This window comes from Megachile rotundata, chromosome 10 (assembly GCF_050947335.1).
Source record: "Megachile rotundata isolate GNS110a chromosome 10, iyMegRotu1, whole genome shotgun sequence".
Lineage (NCBI taxonomy): Eukaryota > Metazoa > Arthropoda > Insecta > Hymenoptera > Megachilidae > Megachile > Megachile rotundata.
Genome location: NC_134992.1, coordinates 11,560,581 through 11,586,521, shown reverse-complemented (window position 1 = coordinate 11,586,521; position 25,941 = coordinate 11,560,581). Strand labels below are relative to the sequence as shown.

The window sequence follows — 25,941 nt, the reverse complement described above, 5'->3', positions numbered from 1 at the left end:
AAACATATTGAGGTCACGACATGAAACGGGAGGTCACGTTAATTTTAATTGCATTCATATATATTCCCAGATCATTTATTATCATTTTTAGTCAATTCCCTATACAGTCATTGCTTCTCCATAAAATATTGTTCATGTGTATGAAAAATTCAAAACAAAGTAAAATATTTCTAGTCCTTGATAAAATATTTCTAAGATCATGGAAATTGGTGAGGTTCTTCTAGACGTAATTACGGAGTCTCGTTATATGGCCATATTTAATGTAAGCGTTAATTCGATTAACAGCATCGACCTTTTCCTTCGAAAATGTGGTTACCCACATAAGAGCACAGCCTCCGCTTTGTCCTCTGAAGGAGATAAAAGGTAGCGCGGGCGATGCTCGATCCCCGGTGGCGCAGTTACAGTACCCGACACGGCCCTAACTGTTGCATTTCACCGTCGAGGAGCATCGCTCGATACGATAGGCCACAGAGGTTATTAACGACAATCGATCTAATTTTAATCTCTTCTCGCCTGCAACTTTCTTTGGAAGAATGCGAGTTCGAACGACATTGCGAATTTTTCAATTTTTCATTTACAAATCCATTTGCATTTGAATTCTTGGATTCTTAAATTTTCAAGTTCCTAAGTTTGCAAGTTCTCGAATTCGGCAATTCCAGATTACCGAGTTCCCACATTCTGCAGTTCCCACATTCCTCAATTCCACACTCAGCAATTCTCAAATTCACCAATTACCACATTCTCCAATTCCACATTCACCAATTCCACATTTTCCAATTCCAATATTCTCCAATTCCACATTCTCCAATTCCAACATTCTCCAATTCCACATTCTCCCAAATTCTCACATTTCCCAATTCCACATTCCTCAATTCCCACATTCCTCAATTCCCACATTCCCCAATTCCACACTCACCAATTCTCAAATTCACCAATTACCATATTCTCCAATTCCACATTCACCAATTCCACATTCTCCAATTCCAATATTCTCCAATTCCACATTCTCCAATTCCAACATTCTCCAATTCCACATTCTCCCAAATTCTCACATTTCCCAATTCCACATTCCCCAATTCCCACATTCCTCAATTCCCACATTCCCCAATTCCACACTCACCAATTCTCAAATTCGCCAATTCTCACATTCTCCAATTCCACATTCTCCCAAATTCTCAAATTCCTCAATTCCTACATTCCCCAATTCCACATTCCCCAATTCCCACATTCCTCAATTCCCACATTCCCCAATTCCACACTCACCAATTCTCAAATTCGCCAATTCTCACATTCCCCAATTCCACATTCCCAAATCCGACATTCTCCAATTCCAACATTCTCCAATTCCACATTCTCCCAAATTTTCAAATTCCCCAATTCTCACATTCCTCAACTCCCACATTCCCCAATTCCCCACTTCCCAAATTTCTAGACCCCAACTTTCCGTACCCCAGAACCCCAAATTTCGGTTCCAAAATTTCCCAAAATGCAACCCCCCGAATTTCCAACTCCCTAAAATTCCGCAATCTCCAAATGCCATCATGCCCAAATACCAAATGCCCGAATTAATTTCCAAATACCCGAACGAACAAATCCTCACAAACAAATTCGACATGTCATTGAATACGGAGATTATTAACGGCAATCGATCTAATTTTAATCGAATGGGTCGAGTCGTTCTCTTGGGGAAAACGAGGCGTCTGGTCGCGCGACCTCGCAAGGGACACTGCTCCTGCAGCGCCATCATTGGCTGTTCGTCGACGGCGCCAACGGAAAGTATTCTCGTCCAGCTCCGTCCCACGCGACCCTCGACGTCTCTCCCTACTTTCAGCCTACCAGACGAAACGGTGGGAGTCGACGAGCGACCAGTCCTACGAGAGGGGTGACGACTCTCCTTCGTTGAAAAGGGACGACGATGTCGGTGTACGCGGAAAAGAGAGGCGAGAAGCACCCTCGAGAGGGTAGGGATCTACAAACGGACAGGGATAGACTTCGTTTCGGGGAAAAGAGACAATTTGTGCGTCGACGGACAGAGACGGCCAGTGCTGAGAGATACGTGGATTTACGCAACGAAGACGGACGATGTAGTGATGGGTTTAAGTGGGGTTTGTGCAGGTTTACGATCTGGGAACTCGGTGCAATTGTAGGTTGTTACTGTTTATTCAATTTTGGTGTATTGCTGTTTTATTGTTTACTATATTATTATAAGAGTTATTAGTATATTGCTGCATTGCTTATTGTTCAGTTACAGTACTGTAAAGTAGTTTATCGTTAATTTGCTGTTTTGCTACTGTGCCACTATTCCATTGTTTACATTAGCCTCCGATTATTATACAATTATAGTAGCATCGAATTACACTACCGTACTATTATACTACTATTTCGCTAATTATATTACTATACACTAATTGCATTACTACCATACTATTATGTCGTGGTATTACCATTCAGTTATTCAAAAGATTCCACAGCTGTATTGCCACCTCATACCTATTTCCTCACTACCGTTGATCTCATTATTACACCTCCATTCAAGCGACCATCTGTTTTGCTTGCACCCTTTCAAACCCTGAGCACATTATAATACAAACGACATTTGACTTTAATTCAACAAGGAACATCCCCATAATATACCTACACAATCAGAATATATCGTGAAATATCCGATCAGTTAAACACTGTGATTTCCGTCAAAAGACTGTCACCGTATCGAAAGCAAGAAAAGTAAGCGAAACTGTACCGGTATTTAAAAATCGGACAAGACGCATACCCATCGCTAGTAGCGTGGTAGGCACGCACGAGTCGGAGAAGGAGAGAAGAACTCGTATGTTCGTCGGAGAGTGGAGGCACGGAGAGAGAGACAGGCGCATGATCGGCCGCCAGGTGGGAGCGAGACAGAGATGCGTGGAAGGGGACAAAGAAGGAGAGCGAGCGCGCAGCAGGAAAGCTGCCGGGCGCCATACTGCTTTCGTTCGTTCGGCACAGTACGCGGCCAGCGCCTACGCGGATCGTCGCGGTGCTCGTCGGTTCTCGTTCCTCGTCGTGGCTCGTCGTTACAGTGGTGCAGTTTCGTTTCGTTCTGTTCTATTCCGAACGAATTTCCCCGTCGATCGTGCGTGCACGTCGGACGATAAACGGCGGCCGTGTTAAAACGGAGAATCGTGTTGTTTCGGCCGCAGCCGACGCCGCCGTCGTCGCCACTGCTCTCGCCGTTCTTGTCTCGACCGGCTCTCGAGAGAGCGTGCGTCTTCGAGAGAAGGTGCGTTAGACACGCCGCTGCTGGACGAACGAACACACACGGGGATTTTTTACGCGCTACCGACCACTGCCTTCCGGTTCACCAGGTGAGTGAACGGACACCAAAGAAACGCGGACAGGTTAGGGACACCGGTTGTGCTCTCCGTAAGGATTTCCACCGTGTCGCGAACCCGATCGACACCATGAAACTCGATTATACGCGGTCCGTCGCCTCGCGCCGATACCGGTTACGGTTACGCGCTTTTACTTTCGATCGAGGCCGAGTCGGCCTCGAAATCTGTCCCTACTTTCGGAACAGCTGCTCGCCGATGCATCTTTTATGCCGAGATCGGATACTCCACTGTTATCCGCCGACGGTTTAGTCTCGTTACCGATTGTTAGGTGTTCTGCTGTTTCAAACTTACGGACGTTGCGAAGTCCGACTTTATTTTTACTGATATTTGCGGAAAGATTTGTTTACAGCGAAGATTCGTTAACACTAAAACTACGCAACCGGTCCACGAGTACACATTTTGTTAAAGTACATTCGTTGAAATCAACATTGATTTCCATCAAGATAAAGAATAAATGTGTGTACTAATTTATGTATCGTCGTTGGCTATTTATTTTTTAATTTCAAATTAAGTACACATTATGTGTCGGTAGGTTTAGTGTTAAGTTCACTGGTGGACTTGATAAATACGATTGAATCGTGAATTTTTGATATTGTTGATACGGTCAAATGCTCTACATGTGACAACTGTCTGTCACCACTAATTTTAGGGATTTTAAGGTGGTTAGGAATTTGCGTTCAAAGGGAAGTAAAAGAGTAAAGTTGACAATTGCAAGAGCTCAGTGTATAGTCGATCTATAGCCACATCCGGACCATTGATTGATCCAGCAGTCCTATAAATAGTAGAACTATAGGTTGATAATTATTAATACTTCCATGAAAATATATAGCAAAAGTATCGTATTGCTCCCGAAATAGGAAGGTGAAAAATGAAAGCTCGGGATGCCGGTTGGACATGCAAGGGTTAAATCGCTTCCGTCGACAAATAGAAGAAGCTTGCGATTCAACCGGAACAAACGATCGTCACGAATTGATGGGAATCGTTCGGGAATTTTGCATCGGTCGAATAGGGAGCGTCGCTTGCAATAAAACAATGCACCGCGTCGATTGCTCCGAATCTGCTGCTACCGGTCTGATGCATCGTCGTGTCGATAAGCCAATACCGATCTTTCGGAACACCCTACTTTATCATTTTATTTTCGTTATGAACCTTTCGTTCGAAATATTTCTCTCGGTTTATAAATATTTTTCTCGGACAGATTCTTTTAGGGAATCTGGGGATGACCACATTGTCTTGATGCTCCATTACACTTGCAAACATTTCTCGGATAAATGAAATAAATTTACAAAAAGCTTTTAACTAGCATTCATTTTTATGAACTCAGAAATTGAGTGTTGAAAGTTTGTTAATTTTCTGATTTATAAATTTGAAAATTTTTTAATTTGTTCAAGTTATGAATTTTCAAACTTGTACATTTCGAGTGTCATTTCAATACATACATACTTACATACATCTATATGTATTTTTAAGATCACAAGTATGTAAATTTTCAAGTAGACAAATTTGCAAATGAACCCTGAAATTTTCACTTGTTCAAAATATTTTCAACTTGTGCTTTCGTCTTTGAAAGTTAAAGATAAATAGCAGGAAAATGTTCTTTACACGATTTCAATCGAAAGGGTAGATCGCGCGTGTACGTGACTGCAAGCTATATTTTCCCGATCGTTCGGGTGTTTACAAATCGAAGAAATGCAAATACGCTGCATTTCTCGGCATAATTTAGAGGTTATCTGCTGGCTCGAGATAAAGACCGGACAAAAAGTTTCAAAGGCTATCGATAGCACGCGAATGAAAATTAGTATCTCATTTATTATGCGCTGTTAAATATAGAACCCTTTCGGTGTTGAAATTTCATGAGTTACCGGATAGTTGAACGCTTTTAAAACTGGTTTAACATCGAAACTTTCGAAACTGGCTCTACTTCGATTTTAAACACTGGATCAAACTTTTTGATCGCCATTTCAAATTTCTTTATTAATTCATTCAATCACACAATTTTAATTCTTTGACTAATAGGGCGACGCACTCATGACGCACATTGCGTTTCAGATACAAAAACAAACTTTTTGATCGACATTTCGAATTTCTTTATTAATTCATTCAATCACATAATTTTAATTTTTTGACTAATAGGGTGACGCACTCATGACGCACATTGCGTTTCAGACACAAAAACAAACTTTTTGATCGACATTTCGAATTTCTTTATTAATTCATTCAATCACATAATTTTAATTTTTTGACTAATAGGGTGACGCACCCATGACGCACATTGCGTTTCAGACACAAAATTATATTCACAGTTTTAATACCAATTATAATTTACAATATCAAGGTTTCTTAATTTCAAATTAAGAAAATGTCTCTTAATATATAATTTACTAGCCTAATTTACTGACCCTACAAGGTCACCAAGGGTAGAAAAATCGTAAACACGTGACCCAACCGTAGAATTTTAAACGAGCGTCTTCATTGTCAGCGACGAAGAAAATTCGGTGGAAAATATTACGGTCCATCGCGAATCGGTTACGGCTGGCACAGACATTTTGGAAAGTGATGGCGGAACAGAGAGCAGCATGGGTCGGGATCCATGAAAGCCAAGCTCGTTCTATTCTTCGAGCAGCAGATGTTTCTTGCAGGACAGGAGACACGAGTCCTGCGCCAGGAGTGCTCGTAACAACGGCCTCGAAACATAAATTCCCAGTTCTGGCTGCATTATGCATGTTGCGCGATGCACCAAATGTATTACCATAAGTGGCGTTCCGATGCGAGCTGAGACCCGCACCGCTTTCCGAATTGCAACCCCTTCTTTCACCTTTTCTCGCTTTTCTTTACTTTCTACCATATTAATTAAAATTAAACTATGGTACTTTTTATTTAATTTTTTTTTTTGAAATTGTACTGTATTTTTTATTATTGAAGATTAGGTTAGATTAGGTTTTTTTTGGAAATTGTACTTTATTTTTTATTACTGAAGATTAGGTTTTTTTTTTGAAATTATACTGAATTTTTTATTATTGAGGATTAGGTTAGGTTAGATTAGTTTTTTTTTTGGAAATTGTACTGAATTATTATTATTAAAGATTGGGTTAGGTTAGATTAGGTTTTTTTTTTTTTTGAAATTATACTGAACTTTTTATTGTTGAAGATTAGGTTAGGTTAGATTAGTTTTTTTTTTTTGAAAATTGTACTGAATTTTTTATTATCGAAGTTTGGGTTAGGGTAGATTAGGTTTTTTTTGAAATTATACTGAATTTTTTATTATTGAAGATTAGGTTAGGTTAGATTAGGTTTTTTTTTTTGAAATTATACTGAATTATTATTATTGAAGATTGGGTTAGGTTAGATTAGGTTTTTTTTTTTTGAAATTATACTGAATTTTTTATTGTTGAAGATTAGGTTCGGTTAGATTAGATTTTTTTGTTTTTGAAATTATACTGAATTTTTTATTATTAAAGATTAGGTTAGGTTAGATTAGTTTTTTTTTTGGAAATTGTACTGAATTTTTTATTATTGAAGATTAGGTTAGGTTAGATTAGATTTTTTTCTTTTTGAAATTATACTGAATTTTTTATTATTGAAGATTAGGTTAGGTTAGATTGTTTTTTTTTTTGGAAATTATACTGTATTTCTTATTATTGAAGATTGGGTTAGGTTAGATTAGGTTTTTTTTGAAATCATACTGTATTTTTTATTATTGGAGATTAGGTTAGGTTAGACTTGGTTTTTTTTGGAAATTATACTGTAATTTTTACTATTGAAGATTAGGTTAGGTTACATTAGTCTTTTTTTTGGAAATTATACTGTAATTTTTATTGTTGAAGGTTTGTTTAGGTGAGGTATATTTTTTAAAATTATACTGTATTTTTTGTTATTGAAGGTTAGGTTAGGTTAGGTTCATTGCACGATTTTGTAGGTTCATTCAAATATCATGAGTTATATTGACTGATTTATTTGAAATTATATTACATATTTTTATTTATTCATTTGAGAGTTATAATACATTTTTTTATTTGTTCATTTTAGAGTTATGGTACATTTTTTTATTTGTTCATTTGGGAGTTATGATATATTTTCTTATTTTTTCACTTGAGAGTTATGATACATTTTTTGATTCGTCCATTTGAGAGTTATGATATATTTTTTGATTTATTTATTTAAAATTCGTGATACATGTTTTATTTATTTATTCTAAACTTGTGGTTCACTTGTTCATTTATTGAAAAGTTCATCTGCTACATGTTTTGTTGGTTTATTGAAAATTTCATATATTACATGTTTTGTTAATTTATCGAAAATTTCATATACGTATTTTGTTGATTTATTGAAAATTTCATGTGCTACTTGCTTTGTTAATTTATCAAAAACTTCCTGTACTGTATTTGCTGCTGCTGTATTCGAAATTTCATCTACTTTTTTATTGATTCATTGAACAATTCATGTACTGTTCTCGTCCATTCACTGAAATTTCCATGTCCTATATTTCCTATCGATTTGTTAAAAACTTCATAAAATCTCAAAACAAAAGAAATCTCAAAAATCTCCGAAAACCCTAACCTATCTCCAAATCAATCCACGTACGAAACTAACCAGAACAAAAGTACGCAGACAAAAAATTGCCCTAGTTGTCTACCCATGTAAATTTCGCTCACAACGGTATTGAAATATTTTCACAAACGTGATCCAACGTATATGATCACGAGGCACAGTTTCAGGTTGCCGTTGTCGAATGAGTTCCTCTCAGCCGCACCTTGCAAATTCTTGCTTTTCACGCTTGTCCATGCATTCTCTTACAGAATTTTCTACATATATATATGTGTATCCACAGACACGGTTCGCTTTCTCGTTTTCGTTTCGCCATCCGGGTTATCTGGTAGGCGTGCAATCGTCGAAGAACAGAGTCTTCCTAGAAGCAGCAAAAGGGCAGGAAGGTTAAATTTCGTAGAAGCTGGAGGGTGCAAACGACCAGGGATCCGACAGCTGATGTAATTTTCTTTTTCTTCATCCTTTTACTTCTCTTTCGCCTTCACTTTCTCTTGGAACATCGATTTATTCGACTTGAAATAGCTTTAGATTTTTCCTTTAGACAAATATCATAGAAATTTTATTATTTTTATATGAAACTGTTCTCTTGTTGAACTTGAAGAATTTTTATTTGATACTGTTAGTATATTTTTATTTAGGTATCGTAACTGCAATTATAATAATATACGTACTTGTTATATTATGTAATATTTTTTTTAACGAATACACTATTGAATGATTTTTATAATTTTTATAATTTTTCTTTGGATTTTACGTGAGTTTCTTTACAACTCCACATGCTCGTCTAACAAATTTGCAGCAACATACTAGTCCTCTTTGGACGAATTTTTAATCAGTATACATTGTACAGTATACTCTGAATAAATTTATAATATTTATGTATATTTTCCTCGAATGAATTTATGAAAACAACTCCTGTCCTAGTGAATTCATAATATGAAAAATATCTGATGCTCAGTTGATTAGTAAAAGTATTTCAATTGATTATAAAAGTGTATCACCATAAGTGGCATTTCACGCCCCCGAATTGGCCCAACGATCTAACAGGTTCGAAAGTTCGCAAGATCGAACGAAATGGAATTCTTCGATAGAAATTACGGTCGGTTGTCAAACTTTTGTTAAATCGGATGGCTGGTGTCTGCGAGTCTCTCAACAGCAGTCGATTCGCAGGCGAAAAGGGGATGATAGGGCGAGAGAGAGAGAAGCGAGGGTGGAAAGGCGTGTTGCTATGGCGAATTTCGCGTGTCAATGGGATCCCTCGAACCGTGTTAACGAGAAACTGCCGGAAGCTGCGGGAAATGGCATTCTTCTTTTGGGAGTTTGATACCCGTGGAGATGCAGCAAACTTCAAGGAACGATATTCATTTCGACGCTTTCAACGGATGGGGCAACTTTCTGTTACTTCGAATTAAGTCGATCCACTAATTTCTAATTCTACAAGTTTTTTATTTTTGATTTTATTAATTTTTGCGGTGTCATGTTTTCAGAGACTTAAATTGCGGGATTGGAGGATTAAGTTCTCGAGTCTACATATTTCAACATGAGCAATTTTTCAAAATTGCAACTAATTTATAACACTTGTATAACAATGTATGACACGTTTCAATTTATAACACACTTACTTAAAATTGTTATAAAATACTTGCTGCAGAACTTAAATTCCAAAATTGACTTTAAGTCTTTAAGTCCTCATATTTCCACATGATCAAATTTTTCAAAATTGCAACTAATTTCAATTTATACCACTTGTATAACAATGTATAACACGTTTCAATTTATAATACACTCACATAAAATTGTTGCAAAATAAGACTACTTGCAGCAGAACTTAAATTCCAAAATTGTCCTTTAAGCCCTTAAGTCCTCATATTTCCATATGAGCAATTTTTCAAAATTGCAACTCGTTTCAATTTACAACACTCACTTATAATTGACCTAAAAATAATACCACTTGCAGCAAAACTTGAACTCCAAATACTATTTAAAAATTGACTTAAAGTCCTTAAGTCTCCAAACATCCACATAATCAATTTTCTAAAATTGCAACTTGTTTCAATGTACAACACTCATTTAAAATTGCCCTAAAAATAATACCACTTGCAGCAAAACTTGAACTCCAAATACTATTTAAAAATTGACTTAAAGTCCTTAAGTCTCCAAACATCCACATAATCAATTTTCTAAAATTGCAACTTGTTTCAATGTACAACACTCATTTAAAATTGCCCTAAAAATAATACGACTTGCAGCAAAACTTGAACTCCAAATACTATTTAAAAATTGACTTTAAGTCTTTAAGTCCCCAAACTTCCACATGATCAATTTTCTAAAATTGCAACTCGTTTCAATTTACAACACTCACTGATAATTGTTCTAAAAATAAGACCACTTGCAGCAAAACTTGAACTCCAAACTCTATTTAAAAATTGACTTAAAGTCTTTAAGTCTGCAGACTTCCACATGATCAATTTTCTAAAATTGCAACACCTAATTTATAACACTCACTTAAAATTATTCTAAAAATAGAGCTTTCCACCCCTTTGACATTAAAGAAATACGAAGTGAACGAAATATGGGATCGAAACACGAACAGATGCTTTAAATCTTATGAATTGTAGCTTCATTTCATTCGATGCAATTTATCCTCGTTTACCGTTTAACCAATTTGCAGCTGGTAATTGATCGTCGCTTAACGCGTGATCGATCCGTTTAAAAATGTTACACTATCCTATGCTGTGCAACATTGTACTAACACTAATGATCTATCAAGCTTTTATTTACATCTCTTGACGTCAGTTTTATTTATTAGCAAATGAAGGTAGCTTCGGTTGCATTTTTTTAGCTGTTCTGAAGAGTAAAATTACATCACTGATGCAAAATGGGCCATCAGTGATGACACGTATAAACAACTATTGCTAGATGGTTTGATTTATTGCGAAGAAAATAAAGTTAGTAGCACATGGGTAGCATCTTTCAACTTTTGCACTATGGTTCATTGGTGCACCATAACTAATTGGGGCTAGAATATTAAAACAGAGAAAGTTAGGTTATGAAACGTTATGTCAATTGACTATGCAAATAACTGATCTCCAAATTGAAATTTAAAACTCGAGTGAATTAAATCACAGCTGAGTGCGTCATCTTGTCAAAATAATGAAAAAAAAGAGTGCTGTTAGAAAGAGTAGAGAGTGTTGTTAGAAAGAGTAAAATTACGTTGCACAAGATGACTCATCACCAATAACAAATATAACCTATGTAACATATAACAAATATAACCTAACCTAACCTAGCTAAAATATCTACTTCTCCGCCATTTTCCTTCCCAAATCTCAGCTGTTAGAAAGAGTAAAACTACGTTGTACAAGATAACCCATCACCAATAACAAATATAACCTATCTAACATATAACAAAAATAACCTAACCTAACGTAGCTAACGTATGTACCTCTACGCTATCTTCCTTCCCAAATCTCAGCTGTTAGAAAGAGTAAAACCACGTTGCACAAGATGACCCATCACCAATAACAAATATAACCTATCCAAGATATAACAAATATAACCTAACCTAGCTAACATATCTACCTCCTTGCTATCTTCCTTCCCAAATCTCAGCTGTTAGAAAGAGTAAAACCACGTTGTACAAGATGACCCATCACTAATAACAAGTATAACCTATCTAACATATAACAAAAATAACCTAACCTAACGTAGCTAATGTATGTACCTCTACGCTATCTTCCTTCCCAAATATCAGCTGTTAGAAAGAGTAAAACCACGTTGCACAAGATGACCCATCACTAATAACAAGTATAACCTATCCAAGATATAACAAATATAACCTAACCTAGCTAACATATCTACCTCCTTGCTATCTTCCTTCCCAAATCTCAGCTGTTAGAAAGAGTAAAACCACGTTGTACAAGATGACCCATCACTAATAACAAGTATAACCTATCCAATATATAACAAAAATAACCTAACCTAACCTAGCTAAAATATCTACCTCTCCGTTATCTTCCTTCCCAAATTTCAGCTGTTAGAAGGACTAAAACTACGTTGTACAAGATGACCCATCACCAATAACAAATATAACCTATCTAACATATAACAAATATAACCTAACCTATCCAACATATAACAAATATAACCTAACCTAGCTAAAACATCTACTTCTCCGCTATCTTCCTTCCCAAATCTCAGCTGTTAGAAAGAGTAAAACCACGTTGCACAAGATGACCCATCACGAATAACAAATATAACCTATCTGACATATAACAATAACCTAACCTAACCTAGCTAACATATCTACCTCTCCGCTATCTCCCTTCCCAAATCTCAGCTGTTAGAAGCAGTAAAACTACGTTGCACAAGATGACCCATCACCAATAACAAATATAACCTATCCAACATATAACAATAACCTAACCTAACCTAGCTAAAATATCTACCTCCCCGCTATCTTCCTTCCCAAATCTCAGCTATGAGAAAGAGTAAAACTACGTTGCACAAGATGACCCATCACTAATAACAAATATAACCTATCTAACATATAACAAATATAACCTAACCTATCCAACATATAACAAATATAACCTAACCTAGCTAAAACATCTACTTCTCCGCTATCTTCCTTCCCGAATCTCAGCTGTTAGAAAGAGTAAAACTACGTTGCACAAGATGACCCATCACCAATAACAAATATAACCTATCTAACATATAACAATAACCTAACCTAACCTAGCTAAAATATCTACCTCTCCGCTATCTCCCTTCCCAAATCTCAGCTGTTAGAAAGAGTAAAACCACGTTGTACAAGATGACCCATCACCAATAACAAATATAACCTACCCAACACATAACAAATATAACCTAACCTAGCTTATCCACTTCCCCGCCATCTTCCCTCCCAAATCCCAGTTTCCTACCATCGCCAGAACTTCAAGCTGTTCTCCACTTCACTCATATTTACACAAATATTCAGAGCACCCAACTTAAACCCCGATATTTTACATGTAAGCGTTTTAGCGTGTTCGTTTAATCTCGACATCTCCGCGGTTAGATTCTCCTCCGGTGACTCTATTGTCGCCACGTCATTTAAGAAATGAAAGATATCCCGGTTAGGTTGTTCCCTTTGGCAGAAATTCGAGGAAAAGGCTCGTTTCCATGGGTAGTCCTCGATTCGAGAACGCCAAGAACAACGCTCGTATGCTCTCACGCCCGTTCATTAAGACTGATTAGCAGCGTGTTGACCTCCGCAGATCCTACGATTATGTTGGACTCCTCTTTGCAGATGGCTCGCACTGACACGTCCGATATATATCATTTCGAATTGGACGAAAGATAATTCTTTGTGAAGCACGAGAATGTATGGCCGCACGTGTCGTATGGTAAACATGGTTGACACATTAGTGCTACATGGTTCTTTATGTTAGGGGGGTCAGATCTTTTAGGGGTGGGATTTTGGAGGGGTGAGATGATCTATTGGGAATTTTGGAGGAGGTGAGATACTTTTTTAAGGATTTTGGAGAGGGTGAGATGCTCTTTTGGGGATTTTGGAGGGGTGAGATACTCTTTTAAAGATTTTGAAGGGGTGAGATGCTCTTTCAGGAGTTTTGGAGGAGGTGAGATACTCTTTTAAGGATTTTGCTAATTGCAAATTTGGAGATGTGGGATTAGGCTTTTGGGATTCACAGTCTACGTTAGTTCTACATGTTAGTTCTGCATGTTAGTGGGGTGAGATGCTCTTTTAGGGATTTTGGAGGCGTGAGATGCTCTTTTAGGAATTTTGGAGGAGGTGAGATACTTTTTTAAGGATTTTGGAGAGGGTGAAATGCTCTTTTGGGGATTTTGGAGGGGTGAGATGCTCTTTCAGGAATTTTGGAGGAGGTAAGATACTCTTTTAAGGATTTTGGAGAAGGTGCGATGCTCTTTCAGGGATTTTGGGGGGGTGAGATGAACTTTTAGGAATTTTGGAGGGGGTGAGATACTCTCTTAAGGATTTTGGAGAGGGTGAGATGCTCTTTTAGGAATTTTGCTAATTGCAAATTTGGAGATTTGGTATTAGAGAGGTGGACATTTTGAAATTTTCGGGGAGCAATTTTCGGAAGGTAGGAAATTAGGAATTTTCAAATTTGGGATTCTAGAAGACTGGGAATTTGCAAATTTGGAATTTTAGAAAGCCGGAAATTTGCAAATTTGGGATTCTAGAAGATTGGGAATTTGCAAATTTGGGATTTTAGAAGGCTAGGAATTTGCAAATTTGGAATTTTAGAAAGCCGGAAATTTGCAAATTTGGGATTCTAGAAGATTGGGAATTTGCAAATTTGGGATTTTAGAAGGCTAGGAATTTGCAAATTTGGAATTTTAGAAAGCTGGAAATTTGCAAATTTGGGATTCTAGAAGGCTGGGAATTTGCAAATTTGGGATTCTAGAAGATTGGGAATTTGCAAATTTGGGATTTTAGAAGGCTGGGAATTTGCAAATTTGGGATTCTAGAAGACTGGGAATTTGCAAATTTGGGATTCTAGAAGGCTGGGAATTTGAAAATTTGGGATTCTAGAAGACTGGAAATTTGCAGATTTGGGATTCTAGAAGACTGGGTATTTGCAAATTTGGGATTTTAGAAGACTGGGAATTTGCAAATTTGGGATTCTAGAAGGCTGGGAATTTGCAAATTTGGGATTCTAGGAGGCTGGGAATTTGCAAATTTGGGATTCTAGGAGGCTGGGAATTTGCAAATTTGGGATTCTAGAAGACTGGGAATTTGCAAATTTGGGATTCTAGAAGGCTGGGAATTTGCAAATTTGGGATTCTAGAAGGCTGGGAATTTACAAATTTGGGATTCTAGGAGGCTGGGAATTTGCAAATTTCGGATTCTAGAAAACAGGAAATTTGCAAATTTCGGATTCTAGAAAACTGGGAATTTACAAATTTGGGATTCTGGAAGACTGGAAATTTGAAAATTTGGGACTCTAGAAGACTGGGAATTTGCAAATTTGGGATTCTAGAAAACCGGAAATTTGCAAATTTGGGATTCTAGAAAACCGGAAATTTGCAAATTTCGGATTCTAGAAAACAGGAAATTTGCAAATTTAGGATTCTAGAAAACCGGAAATTTGCAAATGTAGGATTCTAGAAAACCGGAAATTTGCAAATTTGGGATTCTAGAAGACTGAGAATTTGAAAGAACGTCCAAACTCAGAAAACCAAAAACCGGAAAATCTAAATATTCCGAAAAATTTTCGAAATCAGAACAGTAAAAATATGACAATGAATGCAAGTGCGCTACAAAATAGGTGTTCCAATTACACAACGGATTCGTTTAACGAGTGATAAAAAGTGAGAATAGCAAAGCTCAAAGCGTACAATTGTTCATCGCGTAACACCCCGGTATCCATTTGCTGTCTGCGAATGTAAAAGATAAAAAAAAAAGGGAATTTACAGGACAGACAAATAACAAAACGTTTTCCCTCCAGTTCATTTCGCTCGTTTGCTATAGGGCAGCAATGATTACTTTCGAGCCTTTGTCGCTCGTTGAACACCGACTAATGGAAAATCGCAAATTATTCGTGCCGCGTTAACGGCTACAATCGAGGAATCGATTATCGCGTCTGGACGAGCGGGTCTATAAAGAAAACCGATTTCTTAGTATCTACGGGCGTAACGGGAAAATCTTGTTCGTTATCGCTGATTCACGTGTCGTTAAAGATATGATAAATCGGTAGTTCTTGTTTCTTGTTGTGTCAAAGGAAAAATACAGAGTTTACCGTAATTGTCGTTAATAATATACTTCACTATAATTATATTATTTTTGCTTTATTTACTTTGAATGAATTAGAGTCACAGGTCTTGAAATTTTAATGGGAACAAATATTTTGATCAATTGATTTATATTAAATTGATTGGGACTGAAATTGATTAGGTTAAATGTGCAACTGTCGCAAAGTGGTTAATCAATTATTAAAGTCAGTTAGAAGTTATTGGTACTATTTTATTGTGCTTAAATTATACTTCTTGAAAATAAAATTATATTGCACATATGTGGTATTGACACGTATGTGCTCACACACATGTGTGTCTCAGATTCAAGTAACTGCAAATGCATATTAAAGTATGTTTATTTTATAGTATATGTACACTTTTTGTACCAAAGCCAAGATGAACTGCTATTACACTGCATGTGCATGTGTACTCACATGTACATATATGTTTATCAAAATGTTCATATCTCACATTTCAGATTTAAACACCTATAAATTCATATTAAGTATGTATGTATATTTTGCAGTACACTTCTTGTACAAGAACTAATATGAATTGCTATTACACTACATGTGCATATGTACTCATATGTACATATATGTTTATCATAATGTTCATATGTACACATATTTCATGTTTCATATTTAAACACCTATAAATTCATACTAAATATGTATGTATATTTTGTAGTACACTTCTTGTACAAGAACTAATATGAATTATTACACTACATGTGCATATGTACTCATATGTACATATATGTTTATCAAAATGTTCATATGTACTCATATTTCATGTTTCATATTTAAACACCTATAAATTCATACTAAATATGTAGGTATATTTTGTAGTACACTTCTTGTACAAGAACTAATATGAATTATTACACTACATGTGCATATGTACTCACATGTACATATATGTTCACCATAATGTTCATATGTACTCATATTTCATGTTTCATATTTAAACACCTATAAATTCATACTAAATATGTATGTATATTTTGTAGTACACTTCTTGTACAAGAACTAATATGAATTATTACACTACATGTGCATATGTACTCACATGTACTTACATGTTTATCAAAATGTTCATATGTACTCATATCTCACATTTCAGATTTAAACACTCACAAATCCATATTAAATACCAATGCATATTACACAGTACTCTAAAAAATATAAGTTTATGTTTAAAACAAGTTTATGTTTAAAACCTAAGCACGTAATTGCTCCTAAAGTGCATAGAAACAGCGATCCACAAGAATACAATGCACCATTGTCTGCACCCAAGTATTCAAAAGAACACTATCACACAAGATGGAGGCCACCCAAGCAGGTGTATCTCCAAAATATCTCCTCCGTTTACAGTCTTATCTCGTCTCGACAAAAATAATCGTCTAATTATTGCCCGAGATAAGCTTCGATGTGTTCCTGATTAATAATAGTTACCAAGTTTTATCAACTCTGAGGAATCTTTTCACAAGAAAAAGCCAGTTCTGTTTCTCGTAAAGGGACGCTTAAAAGCATTATCAGTACCAATGTGTGGATCGTTTATTTTAAAAGTGGCGTAAGTCCACTTTCATTTATTTTGAAAAAATTAAAGGTTAGCATATATAAAAATATAACAATTCAGCAATTTTTTTTACTGATCGATCAGTATGTCATTTGATTATACAATTATACGATTATACTATACACTTATAATAATGTATAAAATATACAATATAAAAATGTATAAAAATATACAATAATAATGTATATTCGTGTAAACGGACTTACACCACGTTCAAAATAAACAATGAACGTATGCATACAAGGATATATGATGGAACGAGTATTTCATCGATGCACAAATACACATGTGAGCATACGTGTGACGTGTGTGAGAGTGCGCACGCACAAGCTTCCTAAGCTCATTCATAAGTTCTCGAACGCGAACTCCATTCACCGTGTTCGACGTACAATGCGGCTCCCTTTGTTTCCCCGTGAATCAACCTTTGCATTATTTTTTCCCCTTGAAATGACTTTACCACCCCCGTACAGAAGATAGACGCTCACAGCCCTTGTTCTCCGCTCGAGAGAGAATATTGGTGGCGAGAGCCGTGCGAGATGAAGGGTATTAAAAGCCTTTAATATTTTACCTCCTTTTTTATCGCTGTTCGATGATGGCGTTATTTTCTCCGTTAATTGTTCGAAAATGTTCCAAACAAATAGTGTCAATTTTACGGCCACGGGGTTGAATTTTTGGTTAATATATTTATACATTTACTTGTAATTTTATTTAATATATTTATATATTTACTCATAATTTTACTCAATATATTTACTCATAAGTGTGTCTTAAACTAAACAGGTCTACATTATACGCCTCGAATAGAAATAAATTTTTTGAGCCGTGTTTTAACACTAAACACTGTTCATTTTCGTGAAAATTATCATTTCGATAAAAATGCAACACTCGAATAATCTTAACTTGTAGACAAGATTTCAAATATTAACTACTTTAGTTGAGAGAAAATTACTTGTTCTCGTGTGCAGTAAAACCTTAACTACTTCAGTTAACTACTTTAGTTAAGATTTTATTGCACGCGAGAAGACTTTGTCTCTTTGTTTCAACTTCCAGCTCTTTGGATTTCCAAATTTCCTGCAACATTTTTGTTCAAACCGTTAAAGCTTATATTTTTAGGTTTGAGATACTTGTAACTATTCATGAAACTATTTTTTATTATTTTAGAGACGTCCATAGTGTTTCTATAGCTTCAAATATCTTCACCATGTATTTAACATAATATAGAAAATTATTTTATAATATAACATCATACAATTCCTGTGAATTGTACACACATTGACTACGCATATTTACCCAGTGCTAATAAAAATTCCTTTACAATGAAATCAAGTGTTAAAATCGCAGCAAACTTCTCCGGCATCGCACATATTTATCACCGCTAAATTTAACCTGTACAAAATTGCGCTCCTTTAAAAAAAAAATATGTAAATCATACAAGAAAGTGTTTCTTCACACTGACCGTACCAAACCGGTCAAACGACCTCTTATTTAAATTACAAAATTTATTAAGACGCTATTCTTGCAACCTGTACTGATATTTATAAAGATAATTAACATATTCAATCATGTTTTATCGTTCGTTTATTTTTTCGCTGTTAATTTCAATGTACACATGCACTGTTCAATTAAATAATATATATTCAAGATCTTTACAAATTAATTAACTTATTCAAATAAAAATTGCGAAAGTACAGCAAGAAGCCGCATAAAAACTGCAGTTCGATAGAAAATAAAAAGGATGTCGCAACTTCCGTTCGACACTTTTTTTCCTAGCGTCGCACAAACTCACCGGAAGTAACATCGAGGAGTTTGGTTCAGTTCACTACGTCCAGTTTTCTATTTAACTCCGTAAATAGGACACGGTTGGTTACCGGGTAATTAATCGTGACCGAGATGCACCCTGTGAAAAATATGAATTAGTTAGGGATAGTGCGGGTTATGGAACAGGTTAGGTATACGACGTTCGGGGTGCGTTTGGAGTGCGTTCGGAGATATTCGGGTGCGTTCGGGACCGAGGATTAAAGGATAATACGATTATGGGAGATTTTACAAGTTTTGTTTTAGAAGTTTTGTAATTTGGAAGTTGGGGATTTTGGGGAGATGGGAGATTGGGAATTTGGATGCTTTGGAATTCGGAAGTTTAGAAATTCGGAAGGTTGGGAATTTGGACATTTAGGAATTCGGAAGATTGGGAATTCAGAGGATTGGGAATTTGGATGTTTAGGAATTCGGAAAATTAGAAATTCGGAAGATTGGGAATTTGGACATTTAGGAATTCGGAAGATTGGGAATTTGAACATTTAGGAATTCGGAAGATTGGGAATTCGGAAATTTAGAAATTCGGGAGATTGGGAATTTGGATATTTAGGAATTCGGAAATTTAGAAATTCGGAAGATTGGGAATTCGGAAATTTAGAAATTTGGAAGATTAGGAATTTGGATATTTAGGAATTCGGAAATTTAGAAATTTAGAAATTCGGAAGATTGGGAATTCGGAAATTTAGAAATTCGGAAGATTGGGAATTTGGACATTTAGAAATTCGGAAGATTGGAAATTCGGAAATTTAGAAATTCGGAAGATTGGGAATTTGGACATTTAGGAATTCGGAAATTTAGAAATTCGGAAGATTGGGAATTTGGACATTTAGGAATTCGGAAGATTGGAAATTCGGAAATTTAGAAATTCGGAAGATTGGGAATTTGGACATTTAGGAATTCGGAAGATTGGGAATTCGGAAATTTAGAAATTCGGAAGATTGGGAATTTGGATATTTAGGAATTCAGAAATTTAGAAATTCGGAAGATTGGGAATTCGGAAATTTAGAAATTCGGAAGATTGGGAATTCGGAAATTTAGAAATTCGGAAGATTGGGAATTTGGATGTTTAGGAATTTGGATATTTAGGAATTCGGAAATTTAGAAATTCGGAAGATTGGGAATTTGGACATTTAGGAATTCGAAAATTTAGAAATTCAAAGGATTGGGAATTCGGAAAATTGGGAATTTGGACATTTAGGAATTCGGAAATTTAGAAATTCAGAGGATTGGGAATTTGGATATTTAGGAATTCGGAATATTAGGAATTTGGAAATATAGGAATTTCGAACTTTGGGAAGTTGGAAAAGCAGAGATTTGGAAATGTGAAAATTGAGAAATTTGGCAATGTGGAAATTCAAAAATATAGAAATTTGGAAAAGTAGCAAGAAAAAAGGACCCAGAAAACAATCATCTCCTAATCTCCACTCCCTGAGATCCCACGATCTCCAAATCCCAAAATCTCCAAATTCCACATACCACCAAATTCTGAACCCCTCTGAAATCTTCAAATTCCCAAATCTCCAAATCTTCAAATTCTCCACATATAAAGATCCTGCATATAAACATATTGCACACATGTTACATGACCACTTTTTGAACCTTCACGCAATACAATTCGACTTACGCGCAACGTAGTCCTTAACTTTCTCTTTGTACAGTAAATGTGGTCTCTAGGAATGTAGGCACCTGTTTCGCTCGTATAATAATTCGAAAATTGCTGAATACCGTCGAAGTTCGGCTCGTTAGATCAGGTCTCGATTGATCCGTCGTTAAAGCACGGTATCAACGGGACTACGTGGCGAACGCGTGGGAATTAATTGATAATCCCGTTGGACTGCGAATTGAAGATGCACGCAAGTTCTTGAACAGGTTCTCTTTTGAAGCGCCGAGCTAGGTCGACGGCTTCGGTAACGCGATACCTCCACCGCGTAACCTATCGTCTAGCCCACCGTGCTGGTTCTCAATTTCACGACAGGCTTTCTCAAAAAACTCTCCTCTTGTCTTACAATTTTGTCTTCCCCCTCTTTCAGTTTGGTGTATCGACATCTACCAAATTGACCAATAGACCTTTCTAAGTTACCTTTCTTCAGTTACCAAATTCAGATTAGGTAACTGAAGTTACTTCAGCTAGGTAGCTATAGGTTCTCAATATTTAGGAACTCAATAGGTTCAGCTTTGGTAGACTTGAGTGATATAATTGTGACTTAATTTCATTCTGATCTCTTAATTTGATACAAAAACATTTGTGTTAAATTATCGTTTGAAATTCATTTAAGAACTTTTTATTTTATAATTCTAGTTTGATATATGTAATAATAAAATTACGTGTCGACACTTGATATGAATATTGTAAATTCAACGTCCACCTAATCAGGTTACCATGTTTGTATCGGGTGTCGATGCAAGAGCTGGCTCATTTTAACCGAGGTTATAACAAAAGATTTTGGTTGGATGAAGTATTTTAACTAAATTCATAAATGAGCCTACTTCAATCAAATTTATGAATGAACCTGTTTCACCAAATTTATAAGTGAGACTGCTTTAACAAAATTCATAAATGTGGCTACTTCAATCAAAGTCATAAATGAACCTGTTTGACCAAATTCATAAATGTGGCTGCTTCAACCAAATTCATGAACGAACCAGTTTGACCAAATTTATGAATGAAGCTGTTTGATATAATTTATAAATGAAACTACTTTAACAAAATTCATAAATGTGGCTACTTCAACCAAAGTCATAAATGAACCTGTTTGACCAAATTCATAAATGTGGCTACTTCAACCAAATATATGAATGAACCTGTTTGACCAAATTCATAAATGTGGCTACTTCAACCAAATTTATGAATGAACCTGTTTGACCAAATTCATAAATGTGGCTACTTCAACCAAATTTATGAATGAACCTGTTTGACCAAATTCATAAATGTGGCTACTTCAACCAAATTCATGAACGAACCAGTTTGACCAAATTCATGAATGAACCAGTTTGACCAAATTCATAATTAAGTCATTTTAACCAAGTTTGCTAATATATTACCTTGATCAAATTCATGAATGAACCAGTTTGACCAAATTCATGAATGATCCTACTTTGACCAAATTCATAAATGAGCCTATTTTGACAAAGTTTGCTAATAAATTACTTTGATCAAATTCATGAATGAACCAGTTTGACCAAATTCATAACTAAGTCACTTTGATCAAGTTTGCTAATATATTACCTTGATCAAATTCATGAATGAACCAGTTTGACCAAATTCATGAATGATCCTACTTTGACCAAATTCATAAATGAGTCTATTTTTACAAAGCTTGCTAATAAATTACTTTGATCAAATTCACTAATGAACCAGTTTGACCAAATTCATAACTAAGTCACTTTAACCAAGTTTGCTAATATATTACCTTGATCAAATTCATGAATGAACCAGTTTGACCAAATTCATGAATGATCCTACTTTGACCAAATTCATAAATGAGCCTATTTTGACTAAGTTTGCTAATAAATTACTTTGATCAAATTCACTAATGAACCAGTTTGACCAAATTCATAAATAAGTCAGTTTGATTAAGTTTTGCTAATACATTACCTTAATCAAATTCATGAATGAACCAGTTTGACCAAATTCATAAATAAGTCACATTGACCAAGTTTGCTAATATATTACCTTAATCAAATTCATGAATGAACCAGTTTGATCAAATTCATAACCAAGTCACTTTGACCAAGTTTGCTAATGCATTACCTTGATCAAATTCATGAATGAACCAGTTTGACCAAATTCATAAATGCACCTACTTTGACCAAGTTCGCAGATTAAATATTTTGTCGAAATTCAAGAATGAAATATTTCAACCAAGTTCATTAGTAAAGTACCCGGATAAAATTCATAAACGAATTCATAAACGAAATACACCGAAACTCATAAATTAGCCTACTGCAACGAAATCCATGAACCACTTCGCCCAAATTCATAAATGCACCTGCTTCAAATATGCAGATCAACTATTTCGTCGAAATTCAACAATGCAATATTTCAAGCAAATTAGTAAAGCATCCATATCAAATTCATAAACGAATCCATAAACGAAATACACCGAAACTCATAAATTAGCCTACTGCAACGAAATCCATGAACCACTTCGCCCAAATTCACAAATGCACCTGCTTCAAATATGCAGATCAAATATTTCGACGAAATTCAACAACGCAATATTTCAACCAAATCACTAAAGCATCCATATCAAATTCATAAACGAAATACCCCGAAACTCATAAACGACCATCACCGAACCTCCAATATATTTAAAATCGTTTCAATTAAAATTTCAGTAGCGTTATATTTCGATTCGATCGAGCAAGCTACATATTTGGATCGATCCGCGAGAAATGTCCGTCGCTTCTGGTATCGAGTCAGCTTTCGTAAAAGTTTCACCCGCTTCCTCGTCGGTTGGAGACCGCAACCGGTCATATAAGGCTCTGTTCTTGAAACGTACGATCGTGTCCCACTTTTACATGCGACCTCTCGATCGCTCCGACGAGAACAACTCGCTCGTCCAACGCACTCTTTTCGCCGCGGCGTTCATTAATTAGCGAGCGCGGAAATAAGTAGCTCCCTTTTTATCGCCGAGCCACCCTGCTTTTCCGTGTCCCAAGGTAAACGCCTCGAAAGTTAACTGCTCCCGGATCATGCGACTTACGATTTAAACGTCTTTTAAGCCACTTCGCCTTATGCTTTCTTTGCTCGGAATATTCCAAACTTCAGACGTTCTGACAGTTTACGGTTTGAGTCTTTTAATTATTCGCTCTGTGGATATGAGATTTTCTTTCTAGCTTTTGAACCTTCTTTTTGAGGCTTTGAATCTTTGTGGCACTTGAAGCTGTAAATTTATTAGTCTTTACAGACTTTAATTCATGAGGCAACGAATCTGTAAATTTATTAGTATGAGTTTGTATATTTATTAGTATTTGTATCTGTACATTTATTAGTCTTTGAATCTGTGCGTCTATGAGTCTTTGAATCAGTAGATTTGAGGCTTTGAATCTTTGTGGCACTTGAAGCTGTAAATTTATTAGTCTTTACAGACTTTAATTCGTGAGGCAACGAATCTGTAAATTTACTAGTCTGAGTTTGTACATTTATTAGTATTTGTATCTGTACATTTATTAGTCTTTGTATCTGTACATTTATTAGTCTTTGAATCTGTGCATCTATGAGTCTTTGAATCTGTGCATCTATGAGTCTTTGAATGAGTAGATTTGTGACTCTTTCTACTTATCAGCCTTTGAGTCTCTGAACTTCAGAATTTCTGAATATTTCCAACTATGAAACTAAGAGTCTCTTCTGAACCTTGTAGTCTTCTAACTTTTTAAATCTTCATATCTCTAAATCTGAATATTTCCAACTATGAAACAAAGAGTCTCTTCTGAACCTTGTAGTCTTCTAAATTTTTGAATCTTCATATCTCTAAATCTGAATATTTGCAACTATGAAACTAAGAGTCTCTTCTGAACCTTGTAGTCTTCTAAATTTTTGAATCTTCATATCTCTAAATCTGAATATTTACAACTATGAAACTAAGAGTCTCTTCTGAACCTTGTAGTCTTCTATCTTTTTGAATCTTCATATCTCTAAATCTGAATATTTGCAACTATGAAACTAAGAGTCTTTCCTAAACTTTTTAATCTTCAAACTTTTTGAATCTTCATATCTCTAAATCTGAATATTTGCAACTATGAAACTAAGAGTCTTTCCTAAACTTTTTAGTCTTCAAACTTTTTGAATCTTCATATCTCTAAATCTCTAAATAATTAAGTATAAGCACGTTAATTTAAGAATCTTCCTAATCTTCCAGTCTTTCTCTTAGAATTTTTGAATCCTTACGTCCACGAAAAGTCCTTATGTCTCCGAGTCTATGAAACGACGAATATAAAGATAAAGAAACAATCTTCATTTTCTGTAGATAAGAGCTGTTGGTCCAAGAAACACATTCTACAAAGATAACAGTATCTCAGCCTACGCTAACTCATGGTACACTTTTTAAAGTAAAACATGGTAAAGAATTTCGTGCTAATAATTTGCTGGCGGAGTGTAATTTGAAAGCGTACGGAGTCAACAAGCTTTGGTAGCCTTTCATTACGAAAATATATGATTGCAAGGTTTTCAGCGAAAACTTTAACGAAACTTAATCCGAACTATTTCCTGAGATGTATTTCGTAAAGACGGGTAGGAGTTTGATAACTCGCGTTCTGAGTATAATTAAAGATAGGAATGTGGATGTAGCTGTGTGGAATATTATTTACAAACGTTTGACTCTAATGTCCCTGGTTTTCTGATCATTTAAGAATAAATCTACTAGTGTGCGATGCATACTTACTTATTTAATGCAAACTTACTGAAATTAAAAATGGAGTTGAAAAATCAATAAACAAATGATAAAATATCAATTAAGGGGGGCAATATCTTTAGACAGATGAAAATAAGCTGATATTTATGAATTTTTTTTGTATAGGACACCTTTGTTTTGCATTTTCGAAATTTCAGGTATAATTTATTATAACTATTGCCTGTTACAGAATATTTTCTGTTTTGCAAAATATTTCAAAATGCCAGAATTATGACAATCCTTTCTTTTTGGCGCGTCTCGTGAATCGTGGGTTCTAGCTTTAGATATATTGGTCTGAAGCAAGTTTGCAGACAATGTTTCGAAAACTAACATTCACAGTTAGATGAACCTCAGAAATGTGCAAAATATGTAAAATTGAAGAAATGGCTTTTAAAGAAAAACTTTGAATTTTATTGAAAATTTTTGCAATGTTTTGCAATAAAAAGGACTTTAATGTTCAATTTATTTCATACATT

The 25,941-nt window shown here is 35.4% G+C and overlaps 1 protein-coding gene across 3 annotated transcripts in view; it reads left to right on the top strand.

Annotated features, from left to right (window-relative positions):
- The first annotated feature begins 2,958 nt into the window (after positions 1-2,958).
- LOC100881230 (uncharacterized) overlaps positions 2,959-25,941 on the top strand; it is a 99,176-nt gene continuing 76,193 nt past the window's right edge. For all 3 annotated transcript variants that reach the window (XM_012298578.2, XM_012298579.2, XM_012298576.2), the window contains exon 1: positions 2,959-3,344. The gene's annotated coding sequence lies outside the window, so the exon portion shown is untranslated. The remainder of the gene's footprint in view (positions 3,345-25,941) is intronic.